Source organism: Anabrus simplex, chromosome 6, assembly GCF_040414725.1.
Source record: "Anabrus simplex isolate iqAnaSimp1 chromosome 6, ASM4041472v1, whole genome shotgun sequence".
Lineage (NCBI taxonomy): Eukaryota > Metazoa > Arthropoda > Insecta > Orthoptera > Tettigoniidae > Anabrus > Anabrus simplex.
The window spans coordinates 166,267,766-166,281,083 of record NC_090270.1 but is presented as its reverse complement, the minus strand read 5'-3'; the positions used below and the strand labels follow the sequence as shown (position 1 = coordinate 166,281,083).

Below are 13,318 nucleotides of genomic sequence, written 5' to 3'. Positions count from 1 at the left end.
TATTCAGTTTTCTTCATTGGAATAACCATATGCATTACGTAACCAATACAACATTCACACAACTGAAACTTCTTCAAACCTAGAATGATGCTTATTGGCATATATTGTATATAAACATGGTGATTCTTGATCTCTATCATTGACTCGTCTTCACATATAAGTTGTTCTGGCACATAATGATGTTTGAACTTTGTGTTCATGTGATCCGTAAAAGGCCTAACTTTGTGCCAAGAGTCAAATCCAGCTTGGCCACATGGAATGGGCTCATTAGAATTTACATGAAGAAATCTGCTTGTAAGTTCAAACACTTTCAAAGGCATGGTCCTGGAGAAGTAATCTATGATTTTTTTGGGATGATGCTTGATTCCAGTAATGTTCATGATTCCTTCTGTTAGTACCATATTCAAACACATTAAAATCAACATTTTCAAGATTGTAACATTCACATCCTTCCTCTTCTTATATCTACTGTGAGGGTGGTTGGCTAAATAATCTGTGTTCAGAGAGAAATTGTGAGGCATACTTGTTAGTTTCCATCACTAACATTGACCAAACTTGTGCTGTGAAGAACAAGTTGAAATACTCAGTAGGCATTGCATTCTTACCTAGAGTATTTTGTGCGCCAGGACTTCTCACCAGAAAGTCATGTGGTGTGGGAGAAAACTCAGGGAATGTAACTTGGGACCATGTGCTGGTGGCAGATAGTTGTTCACTGTCATCATCACTTTTACTATCTGTATCAGAAGATATTTCTCTAATATTTCCTTGTTCACCATTTTCATCGCTCACAAAATCACCTATGTCTTCAAAATCAGAACCATCACTTTCGTCCAGCCAAACATGCAGTTCTTCAGCTGACGGACTTTTGTGGGCCATGTTATAACCCACGTGGGTGCACGAACTTATCTTATTATAATTGTTATTACAATAGCTATGCCACATACAAGCCAAATAAAACAAAAATATTGCAGAGAGAAATGACAACAACAAAGGTGCACTCTTAACTCCCTAATACATGTAATTACAGCCTCAAAATAAGAGTGGTAGCAATAACGTGTACAGCGCCATTATATAATCTGTTTTAGTTCGTGTAGCAGCGAGTCACTCACTTTGTTCCAAGGAAACTTACACAAGGAGATTGTTTCTATGGATGAAAATGAGTAAGAAGCATCAGTAAACTTCTAGGGTCACAAGCCAAGACATGTCATGCTATCTGTTGGCAGAACAGTGCTACTAAATGAAGAAATAAAAATGTGCTGAAGAATCGACTGTGCCACTACGGAAATGGAGAAACCATCAATTTATTGAAAATTACTGGTTCTAGGGTTTAAATTATTGAACTCCAGTACATGGGTGACAATGTTGTTCTAGCTAATACATTGGATGACTTATAAACTATTTTATATGCATTCAAGCAAACTTTTACTAGTACTGAGTTTGAATATAAAACAAAACACAAGTTTTATTACTAACCAGCACCAAACTTCTAAAAACTTCTTCTGTCGTGGTCAGTGGGGAGACTCTGCACATCATCAAACACTTTCCTTACCTTTGTAGCATTTCCCGACAAACGCTACCGTAGGCTTTGAAATATAGTATTGCCTTTGGTGCACTATTTCGGCCTTTGGTCATTTCCTGAAAAGGGTCTTCAACGACTATGACCTCAGTGTCCAGACCAATCTGGAAGTTTTTACTGCTGTAGTAATATCAGCATTTACTTATGGATGTGAGCATTGGACTAGTTACAGAAGATATTTAAAATGTCTAGTAATATACCACTGTCTTAAATTAATGATTAGGGTAAAATTACAAGACTATCAATCAAATATCATTATCTTGGAAGATGTCAATTCTATGAGCATTGAGGCAATGATTATCAAATTAAAACTTTGGTAGACTGACCATTTCGCTTGCTTGCCTAATCATCGTCGTTGGCCGCTACTCATTTCTGAGAATATGTTTTTCTCCTGCAATTCTCCTTGAAGTCTGTTGGTTCGGTGGAGATGTTGCTGATGACTGATCAAGCCAATCTTTGCATGAAACCTGCGACCACACAGGTCACATCTAAAGGTGGGTGAAGGACGCGGTTGGTTCTGATGTAGTTTCCTCTTTTCATGGGTTTCAATTTCTTGTCTGTGATGTGCCTGCTCAAACAGTGGGAGACCTTCTACCGTAACTTTGTGCCAAAGAATACAGTTCTCTGCAGTTGTTGCTCAGGTGTTAGCATTTATGTTGGTGCTGTTCATAGTCTTCTTAAGTTGGTCTTTATAACATTTGAAAGAAGCACCTTGAGGCCTTTTGCCATGACCAATCTCTCCGTAGAGAAGTTGTTTATGCAGTCTACTATCATTCATACGTTGGATGTTACCAACCCATCTAAGCTGATGAGTGATGATGAAGGTTTGTATGTTGTTCATATGTGCCTTGTCAAGAACTGCCACACTGAGTATGTCATCATCCCAGTCATGATGCATCTAAGTTTCTGTTGATGGAAGCATTCCAGTTTCTTTATGTCACAGTGGTAAAGTGTCCAGGTTTTACATCCATATAGTAATGGTCTTCGGACTACAGCTCAGTACACCATTAGTTTGGTATATATTTTGAGATCCTTATTGAAGAAAGCTCTATGGGAGAGGCATCCACAAGCTGCAATGGCAGAGCATATTCTATATTCTACATCCTTTTATGAGTCACAGCGTGTAGTTAGAATACTGCCATGGTAGGTGAATTGGTATACATTCAAGAGGTGTTCTTACTTGTAGTTCAGGGATGGTACCACCTGGTGCCAGCTGTGCAAGTACGTTCATCTTATGGGTATTGATGGTTGGACCAAATCGTTCATAAGTTTCCTTAAAACAGTTTGATGGATGTTTGTAGCTCCTCAGGTAGACAAATATTGCCTGAGGTCAAATGCAGATCTAAATTTGAAAAGCTCTCCTTTGTTATGAGGAGTTGTCACAGCATATTGAAGCTCCATTATACGGGTGTTATGAGTCAGTTTCTGAGAATGGAGCCTGGTTTGGTTGAACAGTCCGCCATCATGTTTTTTCTGTTTTCGAAACCAAGGTTCCTGTTGAAAGGATTTTCTCCCATATGAACAAAAACTGGATATCTGAGAAATCTCTTCTAAACGTAGACATTTTGAAATCTCTGTTAATCATCAAGTTTGATTTTTCAGAGAATTGTTCAGAATTCCATGACTTAAATTGCCTCCACAAGTGTGAAAAATATATTTTTCTAGCATCAACTATGGATTGGATGTGAATAATGCGGGCATTCTTGTAGAATCAAGGAGTAAGTTTGGATAGAATTTTCTTGAAAGTGTATGGTAATAAAGAATAACAAAGTGTACATCTGTGCGAATTGTCATATCAAACAATGAACCCTGTTTTAAAGCATGTAAGCACTTATGATGATGCATACCTGCCAACCTTTCCGATTTACCTGGAAACTTTCCAGTTCTTAACTCATCTTCTGATTTTCTGATTTATTTTTACTTCCTATTTTTGAACAATATAACTTCTAGTACGGCCAATGCTCTTCCCCTAGGATAAATTCTTATGTGCTTGTAAAATTTACGAAACCTCATTTTCAAGCATATTTATTTGATGCTTTATTTCGTGAGTGTTTCGTCCAGCGCCTTTGTGTATCGTGTTTCCCGCCCACCACAGCAGTGATATGCTCTTTATACAGCTGGAGAATCGGGGGGGGGGGGGGGGGGCAATCGTCCTGCAAGCAAGACAGGCTGGCGCGTGCTAGTGACTCAGTTAATCGGGACGAAGGAATGAGTTTGATATTGTTGTTCGCGCGCTGTTGACATTGTTTCTGTGCGCAGTTTTGTCAGAGATGTAGGACACATGTTTTTTCTTGCATCTCTATGCTTTCCCCCACTGCCAAAGTCATATGTTAATAATGTATGGGACATATTGAATTGTTTTGTATTTGGTAGTTTTGTGTATTTAAGTACATAATTTTAATGAGTTGAATGTTTTTAAGAGGGTTGTGTCGGTGACAGTTTCAGGTATTTTATTTTCTCATTATGGCCAAAACATATAACAAACGTTATCTCCAAGTGTTCAGAGATACCTATAAATTTTCATTCATTTTACCATCTGATAAAGGAAACTACCATATTTTCTGGCGTAATTAATGCCCTTGCATAATTTACGCATCTCCATATTTTTGGGTCCAAAATGGAGAAAAAGAAATTTTCACATATTTGACACACCCACAACTTGAACATTAATCACGCAGCTCCGAATGTGTTTCAAAATAAAGGTGTCAACTACTCAAGTAGCAGACTTCCTATTACGAAAGCCGGCATTCCAAATACAGGGCAACATGCTGTTATTAGCCAGAAAGAAATCCCATTGCACTAGTTTTACAAGTGTTTTGGGTTCGGAACATTCTGTGATCTCAAAATTGCTTGTCAGTCCACAATATTCTAGTAATACTGCATCATGCGAACTCACGGTGATCAGTTACGCCGAAACATACGGGAATAGGGCAGCAGACAGCAAGTACAGTATTCACTGCCCAAATGAAACATGCATTACTGCGGTAACAGAAGTGCACTCTAAGCAGCCAACAAGTCTCGCAAAGCATTTCACGGACAAAAAAGCGGCATGTTTCTGCAAGTAGAGGAGGATCTGCTTAAATATATGATTTTGTTATGCAATGTTGGATAAGCCATTTCTCACGAAATGCAGTATTTTAAAGAATGAGAAATAGCTGCTACACATGGAATCAGTATCTCGGATTTGAAGGTTAGCCAAGGCTTGGTTAATTTTATGAAGAGAAATGGACTTTCTCTTTGACGAAGAACATCATCATGCCAAACAATGACGAATTAAACCATTTTCATCGCTTTGTGATTGAGAAGCGTGAAGCGAAGGAAAATTCATCTCCCTTATAGGAACCGCAGGTCAGACGCCAATCAGTTTCCGTATGCCACAAAGTCGAACAATGGATAAGAAAGGAACATACAGTGTTATCGTATGCGCTACCGGAAGCAAAAAGCAACAATGTACTGCAATGCTTGCTGTAACAGCTGATGGCAGAAAGCTTGCACCTTACATTGTTCTAAAACAAAAAACAATGCCTAAAGCAAAATTTCCAGGAGTGATCCACGTTCGTATTCTAGAAAAAGGGTGGATGGACACGTCACTCGCACAAGATTGGTTACGAACGGTTTGGGGTAATGTAGCAGGGTCCCTCCTTCAATGTCCGGCCCTTCTCGTGTTTGACAGTTTCCTTTTTTTTGTCAGTATGTCATTGTAACAACATCACATGAATTGTGCTTTTATTAGTTCATGTTTATTTCACTTCAGGTCGTATTGTCAGCTCGTAATGGGAAGAATATTTTCCAGTGTCGGTACTTCAAACCCACGTGTCTAACTTACTTGATGTACCCTATTTGACTTTTCAGAAAAATCTCACGCCGGAATTTTAAGCCAAATGATGATAACCACAAACGAGTTGAACCAATTATGTTTATATTATATTTGATGTATCTTTTAAATGTAAATGAATTGTAAGTATCTGAATTCCTTGAATAATTTACGCATCTGACCCAAGAAAATACGGTAATATGCATTTTGTTGCGTGTGTCGGTGTGACATAAATATTATTATTCGCTTAAGTGTCATAAATGAGTACGATTAGGTACATTTTCTTGTTACCATTTTTATGTTATCTTAGTTTAAGATTTTAAATTTAATGGTCAATTCGCATTGTAACTGTAGATATGTATGCCTTTTATCCTGACTTTTTTTCACCTAGAGCGTGGTGGAATATATGTGATGAAATCCAAGAATTAAAAAATCTTCCTGTTTTTGGTTTCTAAAAGTTGGCAGGTATGTGATGTTGTTGATGATAATCCAAAGCAGTGCTTTTGCAGATGATTTAGTCTTAATGGCAGATGACCTCAACATTGCCTGCCACCAGGTTGAAACATTTCAAGAAGTAGCTGAAGCTGTAGGTCTCTAGTAATCTTTCAAAAACTGAAGTAACAATGTGTGATCATAATAATACCACCGCATTTCTCTATACCAAATATGGAAAAATCAAATGTTTAATTCATTTTAAGTATCCTAGAGGGATCATTTCCCTTAATGCACTGGAGAAAGAAACTGAAATAATGGGCTAAATGCATGAAAACCGATTTTCACCACCACCACCACCACCACCACCACCGCAGACCCACTTATCAAACCAGATCGGTCTCATAGCAGGTGAAATACTGGCACTACTCCACAGCAGTATACACTGAAGCCTTCTTTATTTGCTGCTGAATGCTTGACCCATACTCACCATAGTGTGATAGGGAAGATAAAATAAATGAGAGAAAATTCCTATGAATGATCCTTAGCCGTTATCAAATTGTGGGGGCGAATATTACCTGAGGTTAAGTGCAGATCTGTACTCTAAATTTGAAAAGCTGCCATTTGTTATGAGGAAGTGCTGTATTATGTTTTACGGTCATCTGTTTCAAATGCTTAACACCAGAATATCTCAAAGAATTCTTAATCTTCTCATGACCTGGAAATGTACCACTTCATGGGCAATTACTGTGAAAGAGGATCTGGCTGGTGTCTGAGACACTTGCTCAAGAAAGAAGTAAGTTCAGGACCTGGGTACACAGGATAAAGCAGATTTGGTAAAGAGTGAGAAGACTACCTGGCACAAAGTGGTCTGAAGAACTGCGTTCTTCATCAAGATGAAGGAATATTGGAAATTCAGAAAGGCTGACAAGTGTTAACTGTGGTCTTAACAGACTGAACCAATATGTTCAAAAATAGAAAGTAATAACAATGTTGTTGGTTTTACATCCAACTAATTTCTTTTACAGTTTTTGGTGATGCCCAGGTGCCAGAATTTTGTCCCACAATAATCTGCATATCTCTCGTTAGTTTTATATGGCCAAACCATTTCATCCATGCAACTTTTGCCTTTCCTGCATTGTCGAATTAGAGTTCATCTGCATATCCCTTGTGATATAATCATTTCCCATTCTGTACCTTTGCATCTTCTGCATAACTGTTCTTAGAAACTTTATTTCACATGCATGTAATTTTCTAATGTCTTGTGTATTTAATCTGCAACTCTCCAAGCTGTATGTCAAGATAGGCAGAAGATATGATTTTGAAGATTGTCTCTTTATCTCTGAAAGGAACTCTGCCTTGTCTCTGCTCTTGGTTGAAGATGTTTGATCCTTTGGAGACTTTATTTTGTACTTTTAATTAAAAATTCCGTTACTGAGGACAACACTACTTCCAAGATAACTTAAGTTTTCAACACAGTTTCCCTAAGTGTGGAGTTACACTATTTACTTTTTGTTATAGTTTGCTCACAGTTAATTTATATTCTCTGGCAAAGTTAAAATCTGAAACACTGTTGTTTTTTCCCAAATTGGTGTTCTTTTATTGCTCAAAGTCTCTTCTCTGTGATCTGTGTGTAGTTGGTACACTTCCTCCTACTGCCTTTCATCTGATTCTTCCACTCATCTAGTATTTTATTATATTTCTCTATTGCCCTTAGTGTCCAGCAGTTTCCATGTATTGTGACTTTTTCCTCATGTTCAGTTGACTTGTGGATCTCATGTTCTTCATTAATGTTTCATTTGTTGGTGACTTTCCTGATTACCTTTTTTTTTTTCTGAAGTACCTATTCTTTTTTGGGGGCATTTTTGTTGTATTGATATATGTGTAAACTTATAAGTCAGGTCAGATGCTAGGAGCATGTGGTCACTGTCTGAACACTTGCTTGATATAACCATTGTATCTCTCACTCCTCAGATTAGTTTATCTGTTGTTACATAATGAAAAATTGTTTTAGATCCTCCATCCCAGCTGTTTCTCGTTTTCTTATGACTGTCTCCATCCTTGAGCAGAAGTCTAGGACATGTTCACCTTCAGTATTCCTTTCTCCTTACTCAAAAGGGCCCATTAAGTTCTCATAGCCAAATCTATCCCCAACTTGAGCATTAACATAATATTATGTTCTTATACTTGGACAAAAATTTTAGTAATTTCATGAACTTGTAAATTCTTATGTTAATAGCCCATGTAAAGGTGTGAATCAAGGTGAGATTTTGGAGGTCTGGATTAAAAGTGGATTTAAATAACACTTTCAAACTTTTACATAAATCCTGTAATATATCATTAATTGTGATTTTTGCTGAAATTTAACATCAAATTTTTTTAAACCAATCAGAATTTTACCATACCACTTCGTCCATCCATAAGTTGTCAGTTTATAGCAATTGTCCTGCATTCAGTTTCCCCAAAATTTAGTCTGCTTACCTGTAGGATGCTTGAGGCCATTCAGAAAGATCAGTTTATCCAACTTGTAATAGAATGATTTCAGTTTTCACATAATGAATTTTAATTCTCTCTCCCTCTTAATAAAGTATAATTTTTTTTTTTTTTTTTTGGAATGACCCTTTCTCTGATTACTAGTAGTGTTAACAAGAGGAAAAATATTCATTATTTAGTTATTTTAATTATTTGTTTCTTCTTGTAGATACTACCAAGTTCCACGGCCAGGAGAGGGGAGGAGAGGAGGTACGTATTACAGATGTAATTCTTTAGTTAGTTGGAACATTCAAGATAGACTTTGAGAAGCTTGTATATTACTGGTTAGGTGCTTACCCTCTATGCTCAACATACATACATACATACATACATACATACATACATACATACATACATACATACATACATACATACATACATACATACATACATACATACATACATACATACATATTATCCGCGCACTTTTTAGTGATAGATTTTTGTACTCGTTGGAGAAGTAAGAAGGGTTCCGTCAATACTGCCAACTGAATGGAAATGAAATCAGAATTGAATCGATAATATGATCGATAGATATGAATTTTATAAATCTTTATTATTTTAAGCAAACAACTGTGTCACACACACAATATTTAATACTATATAACATTTCCCGTTGCGAAACTTGTTTCTAGCATGAATTCTATAGTTTGGCTTTGCTGTGTAAACAACAACAGTACGAGTACTTAAAGTGTACGCCAGATGGCGCACAGCGATGATAAGCGATTCTTAGTTTGTGTTTCAAAGGTTGCCAATACGAATCTCGAAGATAACCAAAGTCGACCGCTTCAGCACTAGGGTGTAAATCTATCACTAAAAAGTGCGCGGATAATACATACATACATACATACGTACATACATACATACATACATACATACATACATACATACATACATGGAAGTCAAGTAGGGATGACAAACATGTTAGTGTTGAACTGTAGAAGTATTGTAAAGAAAGGAATAGAATTAAGTAATTTAATAGATATATATACTTACCAGATGTTGTAACAGGAGTTGAATCATGGCTGAGAAATGATATAATGGATGTAGAAATATTTTCACAGAACTGGAATGTTTATCATAGGGACAGGATAGGAATGGTAGGAAGGAGGTGGGGAGGGGGGTATTCATTCTGCTGAAAGAAGAATTTGTAAGCAACAAAAATGTTAAAGATGACAAATATGACATTCTAGGTATAAGGCTCATGTCTAAAGATAGTAGGCAACTTGATATCTTTGGAGTGTATAGATCGGGAAAGGGTAGCACTGACAATGAATTGGAATTATCTGATAAGATAATCACCTATGTGGGAAACAATGCGGAAAGGAACGTGATTGTAGCGGATGGACTAAATTTACCAAATGTCAATTAGGGAGGATATGCGAATGACACAAAGCATGACCAACACATGGCAAATAAGTTAATCTGGGAAAGACAGCTGAATCAGAAAGTGGTAGAAGCAACTAGAGAGAAGAATATTCTGGACAAGATGCTAGTTAAACTTGATGAGCTGGCAATAATTTCATCCACTCTCCCTATAACCCTGACCTTGTGCCTGGTGACTACCATCTCTTCCTTTATCTTCGCTAGCAAACATTCCCACACTGACTAGGAAGTGAAAACAACAGTTCAGATATGGATGAAGGTTTACTAAAACTTACCTCACAAAATGACAGATGTTTGAACAAATAATGGAGACTATGTCGAAAAGTACCTAAATGTGTGCAGAAAAGTATGAAACACAAATTGTCTAAAAAATTCAGTAGTTTTATTTTATTACAAAAGAGCCCTGACTTAAAAAAAGCCCTCATATGTAGCAAGTGTTTGAATGTCCCAATGTCACACAATCTCCATTAGGTTATTTGGTGATGACAGGATAGAAAAGGACTAGGACTGGGAAGGGAATGGCCATGGCCTTAATTAAGAGATAGCTCTAGCATTTCCTTGGTTTGAAAATGGGAAACCATGAATAACAGTATTCAGGGCTGCTGACGGTTGGGCTCAGACCCAGTATCTCCCGAATGGAAGCTCACAGCTATGTGACGCAAACTGCAAAGCCAACTTGCTCAGTGTGTACCAAATGAATAAACGAAATGCTCCTTATGACACTTTTCAAATGTATGGTAATTTACACCTTATCTAGATTATTTCATTAACTATTGTGAGTGACCTATGACATTTTTAAGTAAATGTATTTTCAAAATCAATCAAATTGGAGTTGCAGTCCTGATAGTAAAAGACTTGATTTTGCTTGGATGAATTGCTATGATGACTATGTCCCCAATCTGAAAGCGCAGCAATACAAAGTGTCAGTTGGGCTACCAAGTACGGATTAGTCAATGCGATTATATTCCCACTGTTCATGTATGGATGTGAGAGCTGGTTGCTGAAATAGGCAGACAAAAGGAAGATTGATGGTTTTGAGCTCTGGTGATGATGAAGACTCTTAAGAATACCATGGACTACAAAATTCACCAATAAGGCGGTTTTGGGGCGCATCAAGCCCCAAATGTCATTGGTTGGTAAGATTATGAAGCTGAGACTAGCATACTTTGGCCACATCATACGATCAGATGCAGTGGAAAAAGCAATCATGCTAGGAATGATCAGTGGTACAAGAAGACCAGGTCGCCAGAGGACTTGTTGGTCGGACACCATTAAAACAGACACCACCCTCACACTGGGACAGCTAAAAGAGGAAGTGTGGAACAGGACAACTTGGAGAGCACTAATTCATAGAAAAGCCATTGGTCAGATCTGACTGAATGCATTACATCAACATCATCATCATCTTCATTTTTAAATTCATATTGGTGGTGAGTCCAAACTATATTCACAACTGTCAAGAATTTTATAACTACTGAAAATGTAACTACCCTGAAAAGTTTGACTCATCTAAGAAGAATGATTGGTGCCAAAAAGTTGAAAATGAAAGAAAATTTATCTAGAGCCTGTTGTGAGGATTCTTGATTTGTTATCTTGTGTTATGTTTTCATGTTAATTTCTGAACAAATTGAGATACCTTTTCTTAGATCATAATACCAGGGATGAAATGCAGTAAAAATTGTTCCAGTTAAAATATTTTACAGTTTATTTCAAATTTGCTAAAAACTTTGTATTACAGGAGTTTGTAATGTAAGAATAATCACAATGTCTTTGGTAAATTTCTTTCCATTTAATTCACAAAATAAAGTTAGTATACAGTTCTATACAGCTTGTTTAAAAGTATGATTATACATTTTAAATGCATGGTCATGCTGCTACTTGACACTATTCTAATAACTAACTTCTCAATATTACAAACAAAAGTTAAGAGAAACTTACTCTTATTTTCAGGTATACCAGTAAGAAGAGGAGAACTATTGGAGTAAGTTATAATTTTAACATACTATTACATCTTACGTTAACTAATGGCGATTATACTTTAAAGGTTTCAACATAAATATTTTTTCTTTTATATTTTATGTATAAAGAAGTCTTTGGAACATATGGGAAGTGGTGATGCTGTTATCTTTAGTATTATGAATGGTTATAGTGCAATGTTTTCCAAATGGTTTTTTGAGGAAGAAATGTAAGTGTTGGTCTACATTTTCCTTATCCTGAATTGGTAGTTCTGTGACACATTTTTTAAACCATATTCCATACTTCGAGCCAGTAATGAATAGATCGATGCGGGAGAGCCAACTAGCAGAGAAGTAGTATAATTCCATTCTTGATCATGTGGTTCGTGCATTCTAGATGATACGATATTTGCACCCAGTAGCCATGCAAATTATGTTAATTTTAAAATATATCTTTCTTATGCTCAGAACAAACAGTTCTGTTTCAAAATAATAACTTTATGTTTCAGTGTTTAAAAAAGGGGGAATCTACCACATTTAATTAATATTCCCTAGAAGTGCATGCAATGAGTCTATCTGTAAAATAATCTGGAGGTAGAGCGTTCTTTCAATCAGATCTACATGAAAGGGCTACAATGAGAGAAAGGGAGAATAAGGAAATTTGAAAAAGAGGAGAAGTATGGGAAAAAGTAAGAGGACCCTTCTTAGAATAGGAACGTGGAATGTACGAACTCTACTACAGTCTGGAAAGCTTTAGAATGCCAAACAAGAAATGATTAAGAATAGACTGGATGTACTTGGTATGTCCGAGGTGCGCTGGGGAGCAAGTGGTGACTTTCATTTCTATTATTCATAGGAAAAGTAGAGTGGATTAAACAGAATGGGATTACTGCTGTGAAATTACCTCAAAGGGAAGGTTATAAAAGTAGAAGTAATAAATTCTAGAATGATGGTAATAATACAAGTCTGTGTGCCAACCAGTCAACACCTAGAGGAAGAGCTTAAAGAATACAATGAAATTATAGAAGGTATAATTGAGAATGAGAAGAAAGATGTTTGCCCTATTATAATGGGAGTTTGGAATGCAATAGTTGGAGAGGGGGATGAAGATGGAATTGTAGGAAAATATGGCCTTGGAGAAAGAAACAGTAGGGGACAGGCCCGAATAAACTTCTGCTGAGATAACTAATTTGTTGTATGGAACACATTGATTGAACACCACAAAAGATTTATATACACCTGGATACCTCCACTGAATGATCAGAGGTATAGAAACAGGCACAAAAATGCGAAGATGTATCCTAGAGCAGATATTAACTCTCACCATAATCTAGTGGTAGCTGAGTTAGAAGTGAAATTGAGGAAAACTGCCAAGGGTTGGGTTAGAGAGGAGCTAACCTTAAAAATAATAAAAGAAAATGAGAAATGTGATGAGACGGAAAAGATTTTTGTTGAAAAGATGAAGGCAAAATCTGACACAGGAAATGTAAATAATGAATGGATAGCAATCAGGGATGGAATGAATGAGGCAGCCAAACAAGCACTTTTAGTAAGAGAAGGAAGAAGAAACAGAAAGAAATGGGTAACAAAAGAGGTGTTGGATAAAATGGAAGAAAGAAGTAA

The 13,318-nt window shown here is 36.7% G+C and overlaps 2 long non-coding RNA genes across 2 annotated transcripts in view; both read left to right on the top strand.

Annotated features, from left to right (window-relative positions):
• The window catches only part of LOC137501211 (uncharacterized), a 61,106-nt gene extending 52,539 nt beyond the window's left edge, over positions 1-8,567 (top strand). Inside the window, exon 3 of the long non-coding RNA XR_011018418.1 lies at positions 8,524-8,567. This is a non-coding gene — a long non-coding RNA (uncharacterized lncRNA). The remainder of the gene's footprint in view (positions 1-8,523) is intronic.
• A 3,120-nt stretch (positions 8,568-11,687) lies between these two features.
• The window catches only part of LOC136875917 (uncharacterized), an 86,361-nt gene continuing 84,730 nt past the window's right edge, over positions 11,688-13,318 (top strand). The window contains exon 1 of the long non-coding RNA XR_011018417.1: positions 11,688-11,721. This is a non-coding gene — a long non-coding RNA (uncharacterized lncRNA). The remainder of the gene's footprint in view (positions 11,722-13,318) is intronic.